Here is a 21,213-nt window from a genome sequence, read left to right as displayed (position 1 = left end):
ATGAAAGACAAAGAGGATCAGGACTCGGCTAAGTACCCCAAATCACGTGGCAAGATTGTTAAAGTGTTGAACACTGAAGTATAGGGTAGTTACCTCTAATGGGTGGCACCAGAAAGACTGCTGTCTTCTTCTTGGGGGAGAGCTAATTTGCATATCCTTTCTAATCAATGACAGCCTCCACAGAACGCAGGAGTATAAACATTGATATACCCGCACACCATTTTAATAAGGTATTGCGACTCCATTTCTGCAGGTCAGGAAGACCGCCAACAAGAAGCCACCCATGATCTCTCGCCAGGCTAGTAAAACGACCTAACGCTAAGCGCTAACTTTGTCAAGGTTTATCAGACAAAAAGATGACGGGAGCAAAAGAATCTCCCTGAGGGAAATCTAATGTACATAATGGAAATGATGTATTCCTGAATGTAAAACTGAGCGACAGTAACAAAGTAATGCAAAACAGAAGGCTTGGGTAAGTGCCAGGCTGCAATTTGCCTGCAACGTATTCCAGGGATAGACAGCATTCAGGAAAACAGGCTTCCTGTCCTCATTTACCATGCTTTGGCCACATGCTACTCTTCAAATCAGTAGTAGGAGAGTAAGAGGATAAGATTGGTCCAAAAGCCCCTGTGCCAAGTGGTGAAGGCATGTGATGGCTGGTGGGGGACTTGCACCAATATTTGCTGTAGCTCATAGGGTCAAGGTGAGCCCCATAATGTCCACAGGATAGAGAGAAGAAAGAAGGAGAGAGAGGGCATCTTAAGGGCAATCAAAACGTGACGCCCTCTGCTGCCAAAAGGGCAGATAGTTGTTTGATTCCTTGCCTTGCTCCTGTCAAACCAATCTAATCAGTTTTTATGAAGAGGTAAGCTATAGGCTGGACCACGGTGAGTCATTGGACGTGGTATATCTCGATTTTTCCAAAGCGTTTGATACTGTGCCGCACGAGAGGTTGGTACACAAAATGAGAATGCTTGGTCTGGGGGAAAATGTGTGTAAATGGGTTAGTAACTGGCTTAGTGATAGAAAGCAGAGGGTGGTTATAAATGGTATAGTCTCTAACTGGGTCGCTGTGACCAGTGGGGTACCGCAGGGGTCGGTATTGGGACCTGTTCTCTTCAACATATTCATTAATGATCTGGTAGAAGGTTTACACAGTAAAATATCGATATTTGCAGATGATACAAAACTATGTAAAGCAATTAATACAAGAGAAGATAGTATTCTGCTACAGATGGATCTGGATAAGTTGGAAACTTGGGCTGAAAGGTGGCAGATGAGGTTTAACAATGATAAATGTAAGGTTATACACATGAGAAGAAGGAATCAATATCACCATTACACACTGAACGGGAAACCACTGGGTAAATCTGACAGGGAGAAGGACTTGGGGATCCTAGTTAATGATAAACTTACCTGGAGCAGCCAGTGCCAGGCAGCAGCTGCCAAGGCAAACAGGATCATGGGGTGCATTAAAAGAGGTCTGGATACACATGATGAGAGCATTATACTGCCTCTGTACAAATCCCTAGTTAGACCGCACATGGAGTACTGTGTCCAGTTTTGGGCACCTGTGCTCAGGAAGGATATAATGGAACTAGAGAGAGTACAAAGGAGGGCAACAAAATTAATAAAGGGGATGGGAGAACTACAATATCCAGATAGATTAGCGAAATTAAGATTATTTAGTCTAGAAAAAAGACGACTGAGGGGCGATCTAATAACCATGTATAAGTATATAAGGGGACAATACAAATATCTCGCTGAGGATCTGTTTATTCCAAGGAAAGTGACGGGCACAAGGGGGCATTCTTTACGTCTGGAGGAGAGAACGTTTTTCCACCAACATAGAAGAGGATTCTTTACTGTTAGGGCAGTGAGAATCTGGAACTGCTTGCCTGAGGAGGTGGTGATGGCGAACTCAGTGGAGGGGTTCAAGAGAGGCCTGGATGTCTTCCTGCAGCAGAACAATATTGTATCATACAATTATTAGGTTCTGTAGAAGGACGTAGATCTGGGGATTTATTATGATGGAATATAGGCTGAACTGGATGGACAAATGTCTTTTTTCGGCCTTACTAACTATGTTACTATGTTACTATGTTACTAATTCTTAGTTGGAGAGAAGGGCAGTAGGGTCATTTGGATGGTTCTTCCCCCTTGATAGATTCTTCTGCATAACCAGTCTACGCAGGGCCCCAAAATAGCTGCATGGGCATCCTCTATGGAACCTTGGCTATGCCTTAAAGGGGTGGGTAAATGAAGAGAAGTTATAATACATAACTTATAGATCACTGGATGCCCAAACGCTCAGACCACTACCTATAAGCAGAACAAGGCACTTTTATCCCTGTAAGAATGGAGCAGATGTGCGAATGTCATTCATTTTCTATGGGGCTGCCGGAAAATGCAGAGTGCTCTACTCGACAGCCCCTTTCAGAATGAATGGAGTGGCATTCGGGCATGTGCACTGCGGCTCCATTCTAACAGGGATCAGAGTGCCTTGTTCTGACGATCTGTGGGGTCCCAGAGGTCTATAAGTTATCACCTATTCTGCAATAACTTCTCTTCATTAGACAATTCCCCCAATTATTGGTCATTTCCAGCATCATCCATCCTCAAAGTCTGCAAAGCTTGCACTTAAAATTAATGTCATGTTTTACGTGACTTGGAAAATCACCAAAAATACTTAAGGAAAATCATCAAAAAGATTTATGGAAAATCATCAAAAATATTTAACCAAACCAAAGTCTTTTTTTTTTTTTTTTTTTTTTTTTAAAGATGCAGATGCCTGCTTTGGGTAAATAGTCTTGCTGATGGTACAAATCTCGTTAGAGGATGAGACACTGATAGGTGGCACCAGAGAGTCAGCTTCTTCCTGCTGCCGTAGAGCTAATTTGCATATCCCTTTCCCAGGAAGCAATTGCTGTCCCATAGGGTCTCCCTAAACCCCGTGTCAAACTCAAGACCTGTGGGCCGAGTGCAGCCCACCACATCTCTTTATGTGGCCCAGACCTTCTCTCCACTTTCCGCAAAGGGGGTGGCATCAACACAGGGAGCGGGTGCCGTCTTGGATCCTGTGCTCCAGTACGCACCTCCATATGCCTCTGTTCAGCAACTTACAGCTGTTTGCCCTACCCAGACACCGTAGACACCCTCCAAGACACGAAGCTCGGTGCTAAAGAGGTGGAAGGGGCTGGCTATTATCTAACCTGGCACTAAAAGGACATCTTGGCTTTTGCTGACCAAGTGGCGCATCATAACATCTCTGGTGGAACTATATATCAGCACCCTATAAGGTACCTTCACCAGGTCGGCTGGGACCTGCGGGTCTGCTACCGCTATTCAAAGTGATAGAAGCACAGAGATCCGTCACCGATCTTTTTATATATTACATATAATTCACATTTTCTTTGCTTTATGTGATAATTTCTGGCCAAGGGATTAAAATCTTAGCTACAATAAAAGAAAAGTGGAGTCCTCCAGCACTTATGAACGAGAACTAATGCTTTCATCTCCATGGTTACGAAGCTGAGTACTTACACAGTGAGGAATAAAGGTGATCAATACTTCATTACTAACCTGCACCGACAATCACAAAGACCACAATGGTGTACAGAGCCAACTATTAACCACTGCTATACCAAAGCGATGATCCTTACGTATGCAGCAAAAAAAGTCGTGATGTTGGCCCTAGCGACCAATCAGATTCTGTTTTTTATTTTCAAACCTGTACTACAAATATAAAAGCAGGAATCCCATTGGTTGCTATGGTGAATCCATCATACTTGAGGCCCAGTATATTCATTCACATCCTTGTATAAATTAGAGAAATCTCACAAATGCTTGTTCTGCTCAGTCTTAGGCTATGTGCACACGTAAGAAAAGAGGTGCATAATTTTCTGCACAAAATCCGCATCTCCTGGCAGAATCCGCAGCCACGGTGGTTTTTATGAGGAATTGATGCGGATTTTGTACGGTTTTTGCCACTGCGGATTTTTAACATGGAGGGCTGGAGAAACGCTGCAGATCCACACAAGAGAAGTAACATGCACTTCTTTGAAATCCGCAGCAATTCCGCACCATCTGCACAGCTATTTTTTTACCCCATTGATTTACATTGTACTGTACATCACAGTGCGGATCTGCAGCGTTTCTGCGCGGAAAAATCCCCTGCGGATCCGCAGCAAATCCGCATCGTGTGCACATAGCCTTAGGCCTGATTTACTAGTCTGATACTCGATGTCTGAGATGTCCGGGCTGGCTGTGGGTGTCCAGACTCGATCTCAAAAGCCTCATGGCTGTTTAGAACTGTTCAGGTCAGGAGACCCACAGCCTATTCACACAGTCCGCACACTGTGGTTCTCAAGTCTACCTATCCATTAATTATCGATTTATATCATATCTATTCATCTATCTCATATCTATACATCTTAGCCCTCTCATCTCCATTAGTCTATTTATTTACCTATCTCAGTGCTTGAGAAAGGTCCTCAATTGGACTGAAACGTTGCCGTCACTATGGGCTATTAAAAATGTTTTTCTAATTTTCTATTTTGCCTTCATCTATCTATCTATTTATCATGTGTCCATATCTATCTATCTATCTATCTATCTATCTATCTATCTATCCCATATCTATCTATCTATCTATCTTTTATCTATCTATCTATCTATCTTTTATCTATCTATCAATCACATAGCTATCAATTTATCTATCCCATATCTATCAATTTATCTATCTATCCCATATCTATCTATCACATACAATGTCGGACTAGGGTGCCAAGAGCCCACCAGTAACATTGATTTTGGGGGCCCACTTTTCACCTGCACACAAGTATACGACCCTGGTTCACAAATTTACCAATATCTCTATATAATAATAAACTGGGTAGTTTGGTTAATGAATGATGAGATGCTGCTTTTTACTGTACAGAGTGAATCAAGAGAATTATGACAAGTACTGCACATACAATAAGGTTGGGGGCCCAGATCTGCACAGGGGCCCACCAGGGGATTCCCCTGCTCCCCTGTGGGCCAGTCCAAGCCTGATCACATATATAGACATCTATATATCACACATCTATCTGTCTCATATCTATCTATCATTATCTGTCTATCTATTATTTATCTATCGATTATCTATCTATCAATCTCTCTATCATTAGCTATCTATCTCATTTCTATCTATCTATCATCTATCATTATCTCTCTTTTCTCTCTATCTACAGTATATACCATTATCTCTCTATCTTTCTATCATTATCTCTCTCTCTATTATCTATCTATCTATCCATCTATCAATTATCTATCTATCAATCATATATCTATCCATTTATGTATCTATCTATAAAAACATAATATCTATCTATTTAATGATTTATTATCTTTCTGCCTTTTTTCATACAGTTTTACCCTGATGAACAATGGCAAAATCTCAGCCAATAGGTCATTTTTAGCACATTCATACCATTATTAAGCGCGTTGAGTAAATGGAAATAAAAGAAAAAGAAATATTTTATATGCTGGGAATAATACCGTACGTCTAATACCACACTGTCTTCTTGCCCCCCCCCCTTGGTCACAGGGGCCTAAGGACCTTCACGGCCCCTATAAGACTACAGGCAGGGTACATCACTGCCATCCATCACCCAATATAAAATGATCGTTATACATATAAATGACATCAGCTAAAACCAACACGTGTAACACAAGACGAGCGGCTGCAGGAAGCATGGGCAGAACAATGGGCTGCTACAAATGGCACGATGACCAGGTACGTTATGGGAAAACAGACACATAACGTACAATCCAGCAATAATCTAATATGTGACAGCAGGCCGTAATAATACAATGGAAATATTTAACAAAATGCATCATTTCTTTGCGGTTTTGTGTCATCCCAATGTCAATTTTACAGATTTTTTCAATCTGAGCTACAAATTGCCATATTGAATTTCACTGCTTCTCCCGCAGCAAATCTGATGCTTTGATAACACGGATATAAAACCTATTATTAAACGCTTTGCCCGTTGTACTACACAAAGCCAGGCGAAAAAAAAAGGATAAGCATTGCCAAAGCTGGGGACAAGAAAGGAGACACAGACTGTCCCCTTGTGTATTCTCCAGAGGGGGGAGGGAGGCACAAAACACTACAAGGGTAGGGAGAGTAAACTACCAACAGATGTGGCGGAGGGGGCTCTGTGGACCGAGCCTTTTGGGGCTGGGAGAGAAACAAAAGCCGGGATTGATAAAGCCAGGGAGGGCGCAGCCAGGGCTGATGTGCGGAGAGAGGGATGGAGGAACATCTGCAAAGTGTGGAGGACTGCGCTACCAGGGGTGTGACCAAGCCAGATAGAATGAGAAAATACCCCAAGAAAAACACGCCAGACCACCATTGTGTGTGTAATATGCCAGTAGTCATGATTCCGTAATAGGGGTGGGCACAGCGTGCATGGAAACGGATGGAGCAAGGAGCAGGATGGTGGCAACACATTCCCCAAATGCAGCACTGGCACAAGGTTGGCAAGTAACATGCACAGCGCCATGTGAAATCCTTGTGTCCTACCTACTGCAGAGTGAGGGCATCGAATGCCAACGCCCCACAGGAGCCACGCTGATGCCTGCCTGCATCTCAGCCAAGGAATACCGGCGGCCATAGATGGCAGGGTATAATCCAGGCATTGTATGCTACACGTGAAAATCATGTGTGTGAGATCATTTTTCTGTTAGACCCCCGGTCACTCCCATAACAGCAAAATGTGCAGACAATGCACAGGGTACAGCGGCATATGCAGGGAGAAGCCCCCTCCTGTCCATAGGATGCAACAGAGGGATGGACGTGCCACACCTCAGCCCGGCATGTGCCAGCAGCTCCATACCCTATGCTGCCTTTATCACTGGCACTTAACTTGCTCCATGCCTCTATGGCAACAAAGGGGTTAATGCATGAGTCAGAAAAGACTCTCCAGTCTCTACCTTAAAATAATGCAGATGATGGGGAGGGGGGTGCACCACAGATCAGCCCTCTTTGTTCTGGCTCCCACCTGCCTGCCAATTCATGAAATCCAAAATTCTAGAAATAGATTAATATCGTATCCATAACCTATGAGGACAGATGATAGAGAGATGCAAAGCACATGGATGGATAGATAGATAGATAGATAGATAGATAGATAGATAGATAGATAGATAGATAGATAGATAGATAGATAGATATGGGATAGATAGATAGATAGATAGATAGATAGATAGATAGATAGATAGATAGATATGGGATACATAAAAGATGCATGGATAAAACAGAGGATTGATATATAGTATATATAGAGGGAAACTACCATAGAGACAATAGTATATATATATATATATACATATATATATAGCTAGATATGTAACTATATACATAAATGTTTAGGGCGAGCCGTGCATGTATCTATGCTCATACAGATGGAGCATCCTCCTCCTGATGGTTTCCATAGGTGACATTCTGCACATGTACAGTCATGCATACAGTGATGCAGGGTAATGAGAGCCGGCGGGGCTGCTACAGGGCGCAGTACACATGTCCCGGTATAACGCACAGTGCAGGGAGTGGGGCTCGGTACCTGCCGGTGATATCCTGGCGCTGCTGGCCGGGCTGCTGTCTCCTTGGTCCGCAGAGCTAGAGGAATGGGGACGAGCGCCGGCGGGGGCGAGCACAGGAGCTGTCAGGAGAGCTGGGTCACGTGAACAGAGATGGGGGGAGCGACTGTCACTATGACCGGGGAGAGGAGAATGAAGGGGCTGAGCCAGTGCAGGGATTACCGGACAGCTGGACACCTGCCAGGAGGAGGGAGAGGGGCTGTCACCATGTGCACACTACAGCCAGGAGGAGGGAGAGGGGCTGTCACCATGTGCACACTGCTGCCAGGAGGAGGGAGAGGGGCTGTCACCATGTGCACACTACAGCCAGGAGGAGGGAGAGGGGCTGTCACCATGTGCACACTGCTGCCAGGAGGAGGGAGAGGGGCTGTCACCATGTGCACACTACAGCCAGGAGGAGGGAGAGGGGCTGTCACCATGTGCACACTACAGCCAGGAGGAGGGAGAGGGGCTGTCACCATGTGCACACTACAGCCAGGAGGAGGGAGAGGGGCTGTCACCATGTGCACACTACAACCAGGAGGAGGGAGAGGGGCTGTCACCATGTGCACACTACAGCCAGGAGGAGGGAGAGGGGCTGTCACCATGTGCACACTGCTGCCAGGAGGAGGGAGAGGGGCTGTCACCATGTGCACACTACAGCCAGGAGGAGGGAGAGGGGCTGTCACCATGTGCACACTACAGCCAGGAGGAGGGAGAGGGGCTGTCACCATGTGCACACTGCTGCCAGGAGGAGGGAGAGGGGCTGTCACCATGTGCACACTACAGCCAGGAGGAGGGAGAGGGGCTGTCACCATGTGCACACTACAACCAGGAGGAGGGAGAGGGGCTGTCACCATGTGCACACTACAGCCAGGAGGAGGGAGAGGGGCTGTCACCATGTGCACACTGCTGCCAGGAGGAGGGAGAGGGGCTGTCACCATGTGCACACTACAGCCAGGAGGAGGGAGAGGGGCTGTCACCATGTGCACACTACAGCCAGGAGGAGGGAGAGGGGCTGTCACCATGTGCACACTGCTGCCAGGAGGAGGGAGAGGGGCTGTCACCATGTGCACACTACAGCCAGGAGGAGGGAGAGGGGCTGTCACCATGTGCACACTACAGCCAGGAGGAGGGAGAGGGGCTGTCACCATGTGCACACTACAGCCAGGAGGAGGGAGAGGGGCTGTCACCATGTGCACACTACAGCCAGGAGGAGGGAGAGGGGCTGTCACCATGTGCACACTGCTGCCAGGAGGAGGGAGAGGGGCTGTCACCATGTGCACACTACAGCCAGGAGGAGGGAGAGGGGCTGTCACCATGTGCACACTACAGCCAGGAGGAGGGAGAGGGGCTGTCACCATGTGCACACTGCTGCCAGGAGGAGGGAGAGGGGCTGTCACCATGTGCACACTACAGCCAGGAGGAGGGAGAGGGGCTGTCACCATGTGCACACTACAGCCAGGAGGAGGGAGAGGGGCTGTCACCATGTGCACACTGCTGCCAGGAGGAGGGAGAGGGGCTGTCACCATGTGCACACTACAGCCAGGAGGAGGGAGAGGGGCTGTCACCATGTGCACACTACAGCCAGGAGGAGGGAGAGGGGCTGTCACCATGTGCACACTACAGCCAGGAGGAGGGAGAGGGGCTGTCACCATGTGCACACTACAGCCAGGAGGAGGGAGAGGGGCTGTCACCATGTGCACACTGCTGCCAGGAGGAGGGAGAGGGGCTGTCACCATGTGCACACTACAGCCAGGAGGAGGGAGAGGGGCTGTCACCATGTGCACACTACAGCCAGGAGGAGGGAGAGGGGCTGTCACCATGTGCACACTACAGCCAGGAGGAGGGAGAGGGGCTGTCACCATGTGCACACTGCTGCCAGGAGGAGGGAGAGGGGCTGTCACCATGTGCACACTACAGCCAGGAGGAGGGAGAGGGGCTGTCACCATGTGCACACTACAGCCAGGAGGAGGGAGAGGGGCTGTCACCATGTGCACACTGCTGCCAGGAGGAGGGAGAGGGGCTGTCACCATGTGCACACTACAGCCAGGAGGAGGGAGAGGGGCTGTCACCATGTGCACACTACAGCCAGGAGGAGGGAGAGGGGCTGTCACCATGTGCACACTACAGCCAGGAGGAGGGAGAGGGGCTGTCACCATGTGCACACTACAGCCAGGAGGAGGGAGAGGGGCTGTCACCATGTGCACACTACAGCCAGGAGGAGGGAGAGGGGCTGTCACCATGTGCACACTGCTGCCAGGAGGAGGGAGAGGGGCTGTCACCATGTGCACACTACAGCCAGGAGGAGGGAGAGGGGCTGTCACCATGTGCACACTACAGCCAGGAGGAGGGAGAGGGGCTGTCACCATGTGCACACTGCTGCCAGGAGGAGGGAGAGGGGCTGTCACCATGTGCACACTACAGCCAGGAGGAGGGAGAGGGGCTGTCACCATGTGCACACTACAGCCAGGAGGAGGGAGAGGGGCTGTCACCATGTGCACACTGCTGCCAGGAGGAGGGAGAGGGGCTGTCACCATGTGCACACTGCTGCCAGGAGGAGGGAGAGGGGCTGTCACCATGTGCACACTACAGCCAGGAGGAGGGAGAGGGGCTGTCACCATGTGCACACTACAGCCAGGAGGAGGGAGAGGGGCTGTCACCATGTGCACACTACAGCCAGGAGGAGGGAGAGGGGCTGTCACCATGTGCACACTGCTGCCAGGAGGAGGGAGAGGGGCTGTCACCATGTGCACACTACAGCCAGGAGGAGGGAGAGGGGATGTCACCATGTGCACACACTACAGCCAAGAGGAGGGAGAAGGGCTGTCACCATGTGCACACACTACAGCCAGGAGGAGGGAGAGGGGCTGTCACCATGTGCACACACTACAGCCAGGAGGAGGGAGAGGGGCTGTCACCATGTGCACACTGCTGCCAGGAGGAGGGAGAGGGGCTGTCACCATGTGCACACTACAGCCAGGAGGAGGGAGAGGGGATGTCACCATGTGCACACACTACAGCCAAGAGGAGGGAGAGGGGCTGTCACCATGTGCACACACTACAGCCAGGAGGAGGGAGAGGGGCTGTCACCATGTGCACACTACAGCCAGGAGGAGGGAGAGAGGCTGTCACCATGTGCACACTGCTGCCAGGAGTAGGGAGAGGGGCTGTCACCATGTGCACACTACAGCCAGGAGGAGGGAGAGGGGCTGTCACCATGTGCACACTACAGCCAGGAGGAGGGAGAGGGGCTGTCACCATGTGCACACTACAGCCAGGAGGAGGGAGATGGGCTGTCTCCATGTGCACACTACAGCCAGGAGGAGGGAGAGGGGCTGTCACCATGTGCACACTACAGCCAGGAGGAGGGAGAGGGGTTGTCACCATGTGCACACTACAGCCAGGAGGAGGGAGAGGGGCTGTCACCATGTGCACACTGCTGCCAGGAGGAGGGAGAGGGGCTGTCACCATGTGCACACTACAGCCAGGAGGAGGGAGAGGGGCTGTCACCATGTGCACACTACAGCCAGGAGGTGGGAGAGGGGCTGTCACCATGTGCACACTACAGCCAGGAGGAGGGAGAGGGGCTGTCACCATGTGCACACTACAGCCAGGAGGAGGGAGAGGGGATGTCACCATGTGCACACTACAGCCAGGAGGTGGGAGAGGGGCTGTCACCATGTGCACACTACAGCCAGGAGGAGGGAGAGGGGCTGTCACCATGTGCACACTACAGCCAGGAGGAGGGAGAGGGGCTGTCACCATGTGCACACTACAGCCAGGAGGTGGGAGAGGGGCTGTCACCATGTGCACACTGCTGCCAGGAGGAGGGAGAGGGGCTGTCACCATGTGCACACTACAGCCAGGAGGAAGGAGAGGGGCTGTCACCATGTGCACACTACAGCCAGGAGGTGGGAGAGGGGCTGTCACCATGTGCACACTACAGCCAGGAGGAGGGAGAGGGGCTGTCACCATATGCACACTACAGCCAGGAGGAGGGAGAGGGGCTGTCACGATGTGCACACTACAGCCAGGAGGAAGGAGAGGGGCTGTCACCATGTGCACACTACAGCCAGGAGGTGGGAGAGGGGCTGTCACCATGTGCACACTACAGCCAGGAGGAGGGAGAGGGGCTGTCACCATATGCACACTATAGCCAGGAGGAGGGAGAGGGGCTGTCACCATATGCACACTACAGCCAGGAGGAGGGAGAGGGGATGTCACCATGTGCACACTACAGCCAGGAGGAGGGAGAGGGGCTGTCACCATGTGCACACTGCTGCCAGGAGGAGGGAGAGGGGCTGTCACCATGTGCACACTACAGCCAGGAGGAGGGAGAGGGGCTGTCACCATGTGCACACTACAGCCAGGAGGAGGGAGAGGGGCTGTCACCATGTGCACACTGCTGCCAGGAGGAGGGAGAGGGGCTGTCACCATGTGCACACTACAGCCAGGAGGAGGGAGAGGGGCTGTCACCATGTGCACACTACAGCCAGGAGGAGGGAGAGGGGCTGTCACCATGTGCACACTACAGCCAGGAGGAGGGAGAGGGGCTGTCACCATGTGCACACTGCTGCCAGGAGGAGGGAGAGGGGCTGTCACCATGTGCACACTACAGCCAGGAGGAGGGAGAGGGGCTGTCACCATGTGCACACTACAGCCAGGAGGAGGGAGAGGGGCTGTCACCATGTGCACACTGCTGCCAGGAGGAGGGAGAGGGGCTGTCACCATGTGCACACTACAGCCAGGAGGAGGGAGAGGGGCTGTCACCATGTGCACACTACAGCCAGGAGGAGGGAGAGGGGCTGTCACCATGTGCACACTACAGCCAGGAGGAGGGAGAGGGGCTGTCACCATGTGCACACTACAGCCAGGAGGAGGGAGAGGGGATGTCACCATGTGCACACTACAGCCAGGAGGAGGGAGAGGGGCTGTCACCATGTGCACACTGCTGCCAGGAGGAGGGAGAGGGGCTGTCACCATGTGCACACTACAGCCAGGAGGAGGGAGAGGGGCTGTCACCATGTGCACACTACAGCCAGGAGGAGGGAGAGGGGCTGTCACCATGTGCACACTGCTGCCAGGAGGAGGGAGAGGGGCTGTCACCATGTGCACACTACAGCCAGGAGGAGGGAGAGGGGCTGTCACCATGTGCACACTACAGCCAGGAGGAGGGAGAGGGGCTGTCACCATGTGCACACTACAGCCAGGAGGAGGGAGAGGGGCTGTCACCATGTGCACACTGCTGCCAGGAGGAGGGAGAGGGGCTGTCACCATGTGCACACTACAGCCAGGAGGAGGGAGAGGGGATGTCACCATGTGCACACACTACAGCCAAGAGGAGGGAGAAGGGCTGTCACCATGTGCACACACTACAGCCAAGAGGAGGGAGAGGGGCTGTCACCATGTGCACACACTACAGCCAGGAGGAGGGAGAGGGGCTGTCACCATGTGCACACTACAGCCAGGAGGAGGGAGAGAGGCTGTCACCATGTGCACACTGCTGCCAGGAGTAGGGAGAGGGGCTGTCACCATGTGCACACTACAGCCAGGAGGAGGGAGAGGGGCTGTCACCATGTGCACACTACAGCCAGGAGGAGGGAGAGGGGCTGTCACCATGTGCACACTACAGCCAGGAGGAGGGAGATGGGCTGTCTCCATGTGCACACTACAGCCAGGAGGAGGGAGAGGGGCTGTCACCATGTGCACACTACAGCCAGGAGGAGGGAGAGGGGTTGTCACCATGTGCACACTACAGCCAGGAGGAGGGAGAGGGGCTGTCACCATGTGCACACTGCTGCCAGGAGGAGGGAGAGGGGCTGTCACCATGTGCACACTACAGCCAGGAGGAGGGAGAGGGGCTGTCACCATGTGCACACTACAGCCAGGAGTAGGGAGAGGGGCTGTCACCATGTGCACAGTATAGCCAGGAGGAGGAGAGGGGCTGTCACCATGTGCACACTGCTGCCAGGAGGAGGGAGAGGGGCTGTCACCACGTGCACACTACAGCCAGGAGGAGGGAGAGGGGCTGTCACCATGTGCACACTACAGCCAGGAGGAGGGAGAGGGGCTGTCACCATGTGCACACTACAGCCAGGAGGAGGGAGAGGGGCTGTCACCATGTGCACACTACAGCCAGGAGGAGGGAGAGGGGCTGTCACCATGTGCACACTGTTGCCAGGAGGAGGGAGAGGGGCTGTCACCATGTGCACACTACAGCCAGGAGGAGGGAGAGGGGCTGTCACCATGTGCACACTACAGCCAGGAGGAGGGAGAGGGGCTGTCACCATGTGCACACTACAGCCAGGAGGAGGGAGAGGGGCTGTCACCATGTGCACACTGCTGCCAGGAGGAGGGAGAGGGGCTGTCACCATGTGCACACTACAGCCAGGAGGAGGGAGAGGGGCTGTCACCATGTGCACACTACAGCCAGGAGGAGGGAGAGGGGCTGTCACCATGTGCACACTACAGCCAGGAGGAGGGAGAGGGGCTGTCACCATGTGCACACTGCTGCCAGGAGGAGGGAGAGGGGCTGTCACCATGTGCACACTACAGCCAGGAGGAGGGAGAAGGGATGTCACCATGTGCACACACTACAGCCAAGAGGAGGGAGAAGGGCTGTCACCATGTGCACACACTACAGCCAGGAGGAGGGAGAGGGGCTGTCACCATGTGCACACACTACAGCCAGGAGGAGGGAGAGGGGCTGTCACCATGTGAACACTACAGCCAGGAGGAGGGAGAGGGGCTGTCACCATGTGCACACTACAGCCAGGAGGAGGGAGAGAGGCTGTCACCATGTGCACACTGCTGCCAGGAGTAGGGAGAGGGGCTGTCACCATGTGCACACTGCTGCCAGGAGGAGGGAGAGGGGCTGTCACCATGTGCACACTACAGCCAGGAGGAGGGAGAGGGGATGTCACCATGTGCACACACTACAGCCAAGAGGAGGGAGAGGGGCTGTCACCATGTGCACACACTACAGCCAGGAGGAGGGAGAGGGGCTGTCACCATGTGCACACTACAGCCAGGAGGAGGGAGAGAGGCTGTCACCATGTGCACACTGCTGCCAGGAGTAGGGAGAGGGGCTGTCACCATGTGCACACTACAGCCAGGAGGAGGGAGAGGGGCTGTCACCATGTGCACACTACAGCCAGGAGGAGGGAGAGGGGCTGTCACCATGTGCACACTACAGCCAGGAGGAGGGAGATGGGCTGTCTCCATGTGCACACTACAGCCAGGAGGAGGGAGAGGGGCTGTCACCATGTGCACACTACAGCCAGGAGGAGGGAGAGGGGCTGTCACCATGTGCACACTACAGCCAGGAGGAGGGATAGGGGTTGTCACCATGTGCACACTACAGCCAGGAGGAGGGAGAGGGGCTGTCACCATGTGCACACTGCTGCCAGGAGGAGGGAGAGGGGCTGTCACCATGTGCACACTACAGCCAGGAGGAGGGAGAGGGGCTGTCACCATGTGCACACTACAGCCAGGAGTAGGGAGAGGGGCTGTCACCATGTGCACAGTACAGCCAGGAGGAGGAGAGGGGCTGTCACCACGTGCACACTGCTGCCAGGAGGAGGGAGAGGGGCTGTCACCACGTGCACACTACAGCCAGGAGGAGGGAGAGGGGCTGTCACCACGTCCATACTACTGCCAGGAAGAGGGAGAGGGGCTGTCACCACGTGCACACTACAGCCAGGAGGAGGGAGAGGGGCTGTCACCACGTGCACACTACAGCCAGGAGGAGGGAGAGGGGATGTCACCACGTGCACACTACAGCCAGGAGGAGGGAGAGGGGATGTCACCATGTGCACACTACAGCCAGGAGGAGGGAGAGGGGCTGTCACCATGTGCACACTACAGCCAGGAGGAGGGAGAGGGGCTGTCACCATGTGCACACTACAGCCAGGAGGAGGGAGAGGGGCTTGTGCACATGTAAGAGGGTGAACTGTAGTCCCACTGAGAGGGCACTAGGATCCTGTGGTTTTTGCCTGTTGCAGCAGAAGACAGACAGTGCAAAACTCCCAGAGACAATGTGTGCTGGGGGATGGGGTCCAGTGTCTCGTGTGTGAAGTGAAAGTAGGAAGTGAGAGCTGAGAGAGAAAAGGCGGGAAGCAAAGGAGAAGCTGCTGTGAGATCTTAAAAAAAGAGACTGTGTGTGGATTTACTGCAAGTGTTTTTGGAGGAAAAGAAGCTTTTGAGAGACTTTTTGTTGCTAACGTTCCCCTGGAGAAGAGCTAACCTTTTGTTTAACTCTGTGAGAGACTTGTGTTGCTAACGTTTCCTGGAGAAGAGCTAACCCTTTATCTAAGAAAAGACTGAGACTTTACTAAGAACCCAGTACGAATTTGGAAGTCTGTGGATTCCCTGTGCATTGAGTGGAGAAACAAGTCTGGACAGACGGCTGATACAGAGACGGACGGATTGTCGTGGAAGCATTCCTAGGAGCTACAGAAGCAGAGACAACATCGTGAGACCACTAACTAAGTCCCCGGCGTTTGGGCTCGGCATCGGCCGACAAGACAAGAGGAGCTTGCTGTAACTTATTGGCGCTGAAGATATGGACTGGCTACAGCCTGTGCGGATTCCTGTCTGAGAGGAAATCTATCTCAGGATACGGTACCATAGTTATAGATACCCGGGTATCTCTGCTCAGAGTGTTAAGTTGTTACTTTAGAGGTGTATCTTATATTAGAGTTGTGTAAGTTATACTCAATGTGCCATTCCAGGGGCTCCCTTAATAACACTACATTCAATTTACACTTGTTCCTGTTTTTAGTTGCCTGTTAGGTAAATTTCTTACTAGTCTGTTGTAGTATACAGTTCTCAGGAGACCTTGGAGTGGCACAGTGATTTCAGCTGCTGCTGAGCTAGTGTATCTTTGGGGTGCATCTGCCTTAATATTCTCCATATTACCTTGATTATTTTGCCTTTGAGTAAATACCGTTGGAGATTTCTGCCTTGGTCTTGGTTTGTGACTCACTGGATCATATTCGGACCTCTGGTCATTACATTTTTGGCGTAGTCGGCAGGATCCAGTGTTTGTCATGGACGAGGGCGAGGGTGGAAATGACCCCGCTGTATCCGCATCCTCCTCGGGGGTTGGGGTTCCCCTGGCAGCCGCGGCGACCCCGGGAGGGTATGTGCCTGTAGGGGCTTTACTTCAGCACATGCCGAAATACGATGGGCGCAATATGGCGTTGCAAGATTGGGCTGAGAGAATCCGGAGTATTCTGCGCATGTGTAATTTGACCCCCGCGTTACGCGCTGAGCTGGCATTAAATGCACTGGAGGGTGATATTAGGCGTATGGTGATGGTGCGCCCAGAATCAGAGAGGGATACATTAGAAAAGATTTTGGAACTGTTAGAGGGGAGTTTGGGGGGCCGAGCGCGTGTGGCCCAGCTTCGGTCCCTATTCTTTAATCGTCCCCAGAGAGAGTGTGAGTCCCTGATGCAGTACTCTAATATTTTGCAAGAGATGTTGAATGAGATGCAGTGACTAGACCCGGGGGCCATGGGGGCGTTCCGGGAGGTAGACCGCTTGCTCCGGGACCAATTCATCACCGGTTTAGCCAATAGACTTCTCCGGGACAAACTGTTGGAAATGGCCCGGGTTGCACCAGAGTTATCTTTCTGGCAGATTTACCGAGCTGCAGTGGAAAGGGAAGAGAAATCAGCCTATGTTCCCGAGGGGTCAGTGAACAGTGCCCAGCTGGAGGAAGGTGGGTCATCAGGGTCGGGGGGAGAGGGGCTGGTAAGCGTGGTACAAGCTTTGCGTGCTGAGGTGAAGGAGTTGAAGCTGAAATTGTCTCAACTGACAGTTGATCCCGCCTCTACCCCCTCACGGGAACCTCCTGCCCCACCCCCTGGAACGGTGACCCCGCAAATGGCCAGGTCGTCCTATCAGAATGAGTCAAGCCCTCGCCCACGAGGAACAATCACCTGCTGGAAGTGTGGCCGCCAGGGACACATCTCGCGTTTCTGCCGGGCGCTTACAGCCCCAGAAACCACGTCGCCGGCTTTAAACTTCCGGCCGCTGCCATGAGAGGGCAAGCAGCAGCGGCCCCACCCACACAAAGCCCTCGACGGAATGAACAAGATTTGTTTGCATGTAGTCCAGTGATAGAAGAAGTTTGAAGGGCGGAAGATGAGGTGCTTGGTTGACACGGGATCCGAATGTACTATAATGCCTCTAGAAGTATATGAGAGATACTTCAGTCGACTAGTGATTCCAGAGGATGGCCGAGTGATACGACTGACCGCCGCAAATAATGGTCAATTGTCAGTCAAAGGGATCGTGTGGATGCAACTAAAAATGTTTGGTCAAGAGCTGGGGCAGAAAGGGGTAGTACTGGTGGATCACCCCCCTAGAAGAGGGATGGAAGTGACGCTCGGAATGAACGTGCTGCGAGATTTGAATCACCAGATGTATGCCAGTGAAGGACCCCGATACTGGGCCCGTGCGACAAGACACCGACCCACACAGAGAATTCTACACCGTCTAGTGCTGAGTTGCGACTTGCTGAAAAGTGCGGTCCCAGGTGGCCGGGTGGGCCGGGTCCGAGTGACTTCGAGGGCCCCGATCCTGCTGGGACCCAGACAAGAGGAACTCTTAATGCTGCCTGTGGGAGCTGCACAGAGATTGAATGGGCTTGAAGTGCTACTTGAGCCCGCCCGAGAGGGTTCCTCATTTGCCAAGGTACATGTGGCCCGGTCTTTGGCAATTGTGAAGAATGGACGAGTGCCGGTCCGATGCATCAATGTTTTAGATGAAGCTGTTGCAATTCCCGCTGGGACCATACTGGCTGAACTGTTCGTGCCGCCAGAGAAGGTGCCGGAAAATGCAGGGTTCGAATTGCGACCAGACCAACAGTCATCCTGGACATTCGCGGTCGAGGTAGGCCGGACTGAACCTCCTACGGAGGAATGGAATGTTCATGTGATCATGGAGCAGATGGGAGTGGATCGGGAGAAGCTGACCCCCGTGCAGTTGGAGCAGTTGGAGAGAGTTTTGTGGGAACATCAAGAGACCTTTTCCCGATATGGAGAGGACTTCGGGTGTACCCAGACGATTGAGCATGAGATTCCAACGGGGGATACTCCACCCATTAGAGAAAGATATCGTCAAATTCCTCCGGCGCTCTATCAAGAGGTGAAGAGCATGGTGGCCAGTATGCTGGACAACCAAGTGATCCGAGAGAGCCGGAGTCCCTGGGCGGCCCCTGTAGTTTTGGTCCGCAAGAATGATGGGACACTCCGATTTTGTGTGGACTATCGGAAATTGAATGCCCACACCGTACGGGACGCATATCCTTTACCCCGTATTGAAGAATCCCTGTCGGCCCTGGGTCGGGCCAAGTATTTCTCAACGTTGGATTTGGCAAGCGGGTACTGGCAGGTCCCAATGGCTGAAAAAGATCGGGCCAAGACGGCGTTTGTCTTGCCAATGGGGCTCTTTGAGTTCAACCGGATGCCCTTTGGCCTCGCTACCGCCCCGGGAACCTTCCAACGCCTGATGGAACATTGCTTGGGCGATCTAAATTTTGAATCAGTCCTGATATATCTAGACGACATTGTGGTGTTCGGAACCTCATTTGAAGATCATCTGGAGAAGCTGCGTCAAGTTCTCCGGCGGCTCAAGAGCTACGGCCTGAAAATAAAGCCAAAAAAATGTCAACTGTTACGAAACCAGATTGAATATTTGGGGCATCTGGTGACCCCGGATGGGGTACTACCTTTAGCCAGTAAGATTAAGGCGGTACAAGGGTGGCCACCTCCTTGTGACCTGCGAGAAGTGCGGGCCTTCCTGGGCCTAGCAGGATACTATCGGCGGTTTGTGCCTAAATTCTCACAATTGGTGAGTCCCTTGAATGAACTTTTGAGAGGGACAGCGTTGGGTCCTCGAAATCGCCCCATTCCATGGGGGCCCCTACAGAAAAAGGCATTTGATGGAGTGAAAACTGCCCTAACGAGTGCCCCATTGCTGGCCTACGCCCGGTTTGACACCCCTTTTTTGTTGTATACCGATGGTAGTCTTCATGGGTTGGGGGCAGTACTAGCACAGGTGCAGGACGGCCGAGAACGAGTGATTTCTTATGGCAGCAGATCTTTAAGAGACTCCGAGCGAAATCCGGCTAACTACAGCTCATTCCGGCTGGAATTGCTTGCCCTGGTGTGGGCAATGACAGAACGCTTCACCGAGTATCTAACAGGAGCTGAGGTGCTAGTCATGACAGATAACAACCCGCTAGCTCACTTAGAGAATGCAAAACTGGGGGCGTTGGAGCAGCGGTGGGTCGCCAGACTGGCCAAGTTCAATTACCGCATTAAATTTCGCTCTGGTCGAGAGAACGGCAATGCAGATGCATTGTCAAGAGTGCCCCTTGGGTCATCCGGGGAAGATGTTGACGAACAACTTGAGGATACTGAAACTCCAGCTTTGGGGCAAATACCTATCTTCCAAAGTGTGGTACACTCAAGTGGGGTGGCCACCGGGATGCCCTGTGTCCTGGGTAAAACACCCTCAGATTGGACAAGAGTCCAGGATGAGGGTCCGGACGTTGCACTTGTGCGCCGTTGGGTACAAAACAAGGCCTGGCCCAGTGCAGAGGACAAGGCTCAGTTGTCCATGGAAGGAATGAAACTCCTTCGACAATGGGATAAATTGTGTGTGGAACAAGGTCTTTTGTATCGTAAGGTGTACCTGCCATCGGAGCTGCAGCATCGGTACCAACTGATAATTCCTGTGGGGATGGGGCCAGTGGTCGCTCGTGAGGCGCATGAGAAGGGGGCCCATTTTGGAAGTGAAAAGACACTTCAGTGGTTGCAGCGAGACCTCTACTGCCCTGAGTTGCGAGGGATGGTGGCCGACGCGTGTCGGCAGTGCCGAATTTGTGGGCTCAACAAAAGCCCTGAGCAGCGGGCTCCCACACAGTCTATTAAGACTTCAGCTCCACTGGAACTACTCATGATTGACTACGTGTTGATAGGGTACTCTACGTCAGGGTACTCCTATTGCCTGGTGATGACAGATCACTTTACCAAGTATGCTGTAGCGGTGCCGACAAGAGATCAGACGGCCAAGTCGGCGGCTGAGGCAGTGTGCCGACATTTCTTCCAAGTGTTCGGGTGTCCGCAGAGAATACATTCAGATCAAGGGGCCTGCTTTCAGGGGACGCTGATGAAAGAGTTGCACCAGCTCTATGGTATCAAGCAGTCGAGAACAACGCCTTACCACCCTCAGGGTAACGGGGCGTGTGAGCGTTTTAATCGGACCCTGTTGCAAATGTTGAGGTCCTTAGAGAGTCAGCAACAGACATGCTGGCCTGAGTATCTCCCCGAATTGATGTGGGCTTACAATAACAGGGTGCACAGTACTACTGGTTACTCACCACACATGTTGATGTTTGGTAGACCTGGCCGAGACATTGAGGATTTGAACATGCCAGATCCCTCCTCCGCCCCCCTTCGGACTGCATCCGAGTGGGTACGAGAGCATCGGCGGCGGTTGAGGGTGGTGCATCAGGTGGTGGGCGACCGCCTTCGCCAGGTGGTCCATAAGGACACGCGACCTGTACAAA

General features: G+C 52.5%; 1 protein-coding gene across 8 annotated transcripts in view; it reads right to left on the bottom strand.

Moving 5' to 3' along the window:
* Positions 1–21,213, bottom strand: part of MAPT (microtubule associated protein tau) — a 111,879-nt gene that overhangs the window by 80,189 nt on the left and 10,477 nt on the right. For 4 of the 8 annotated variants that reach the window (XM_069751298.1, XM_069751295.1, XM_069751299.1 and 1 more), the window contains exon 1: positions 7,611–7,714. The exons of 3 other annotated variants lie outside the window; for them this stretch is intronic. The gene's annotated coding sequence lies outside the window, so the exon portion shown is untranslated. Of the gene's footprint in view, positions 1–7,610; positions 7,764–21,213 lie in introns of those variants that run through there. One more of the 8 variants, XM_069751303.1, reaches the window with a different exon arrangement.

This window comes from Ranitomeya imitator, chromosome 2 (genome assembly GCF_032444005.1).
Source record: "Ranitomeya imitator isolate aRanImi1 chromosome 2, aRanImi1.pri, whole genome shotgun sequence".
NCBI classification, from domain to species: domain Eukaryota; kingdom Metazoa; phylum Chordata; class Amphibia; order Anura; family Dendrobatidae; genus Ranitomeya; species Ranitomeya imitator.
Note: the sequence above shows the minus strand (reverse complement) of the source record. Positions and strands in the feature narration are given on the sequence as shown.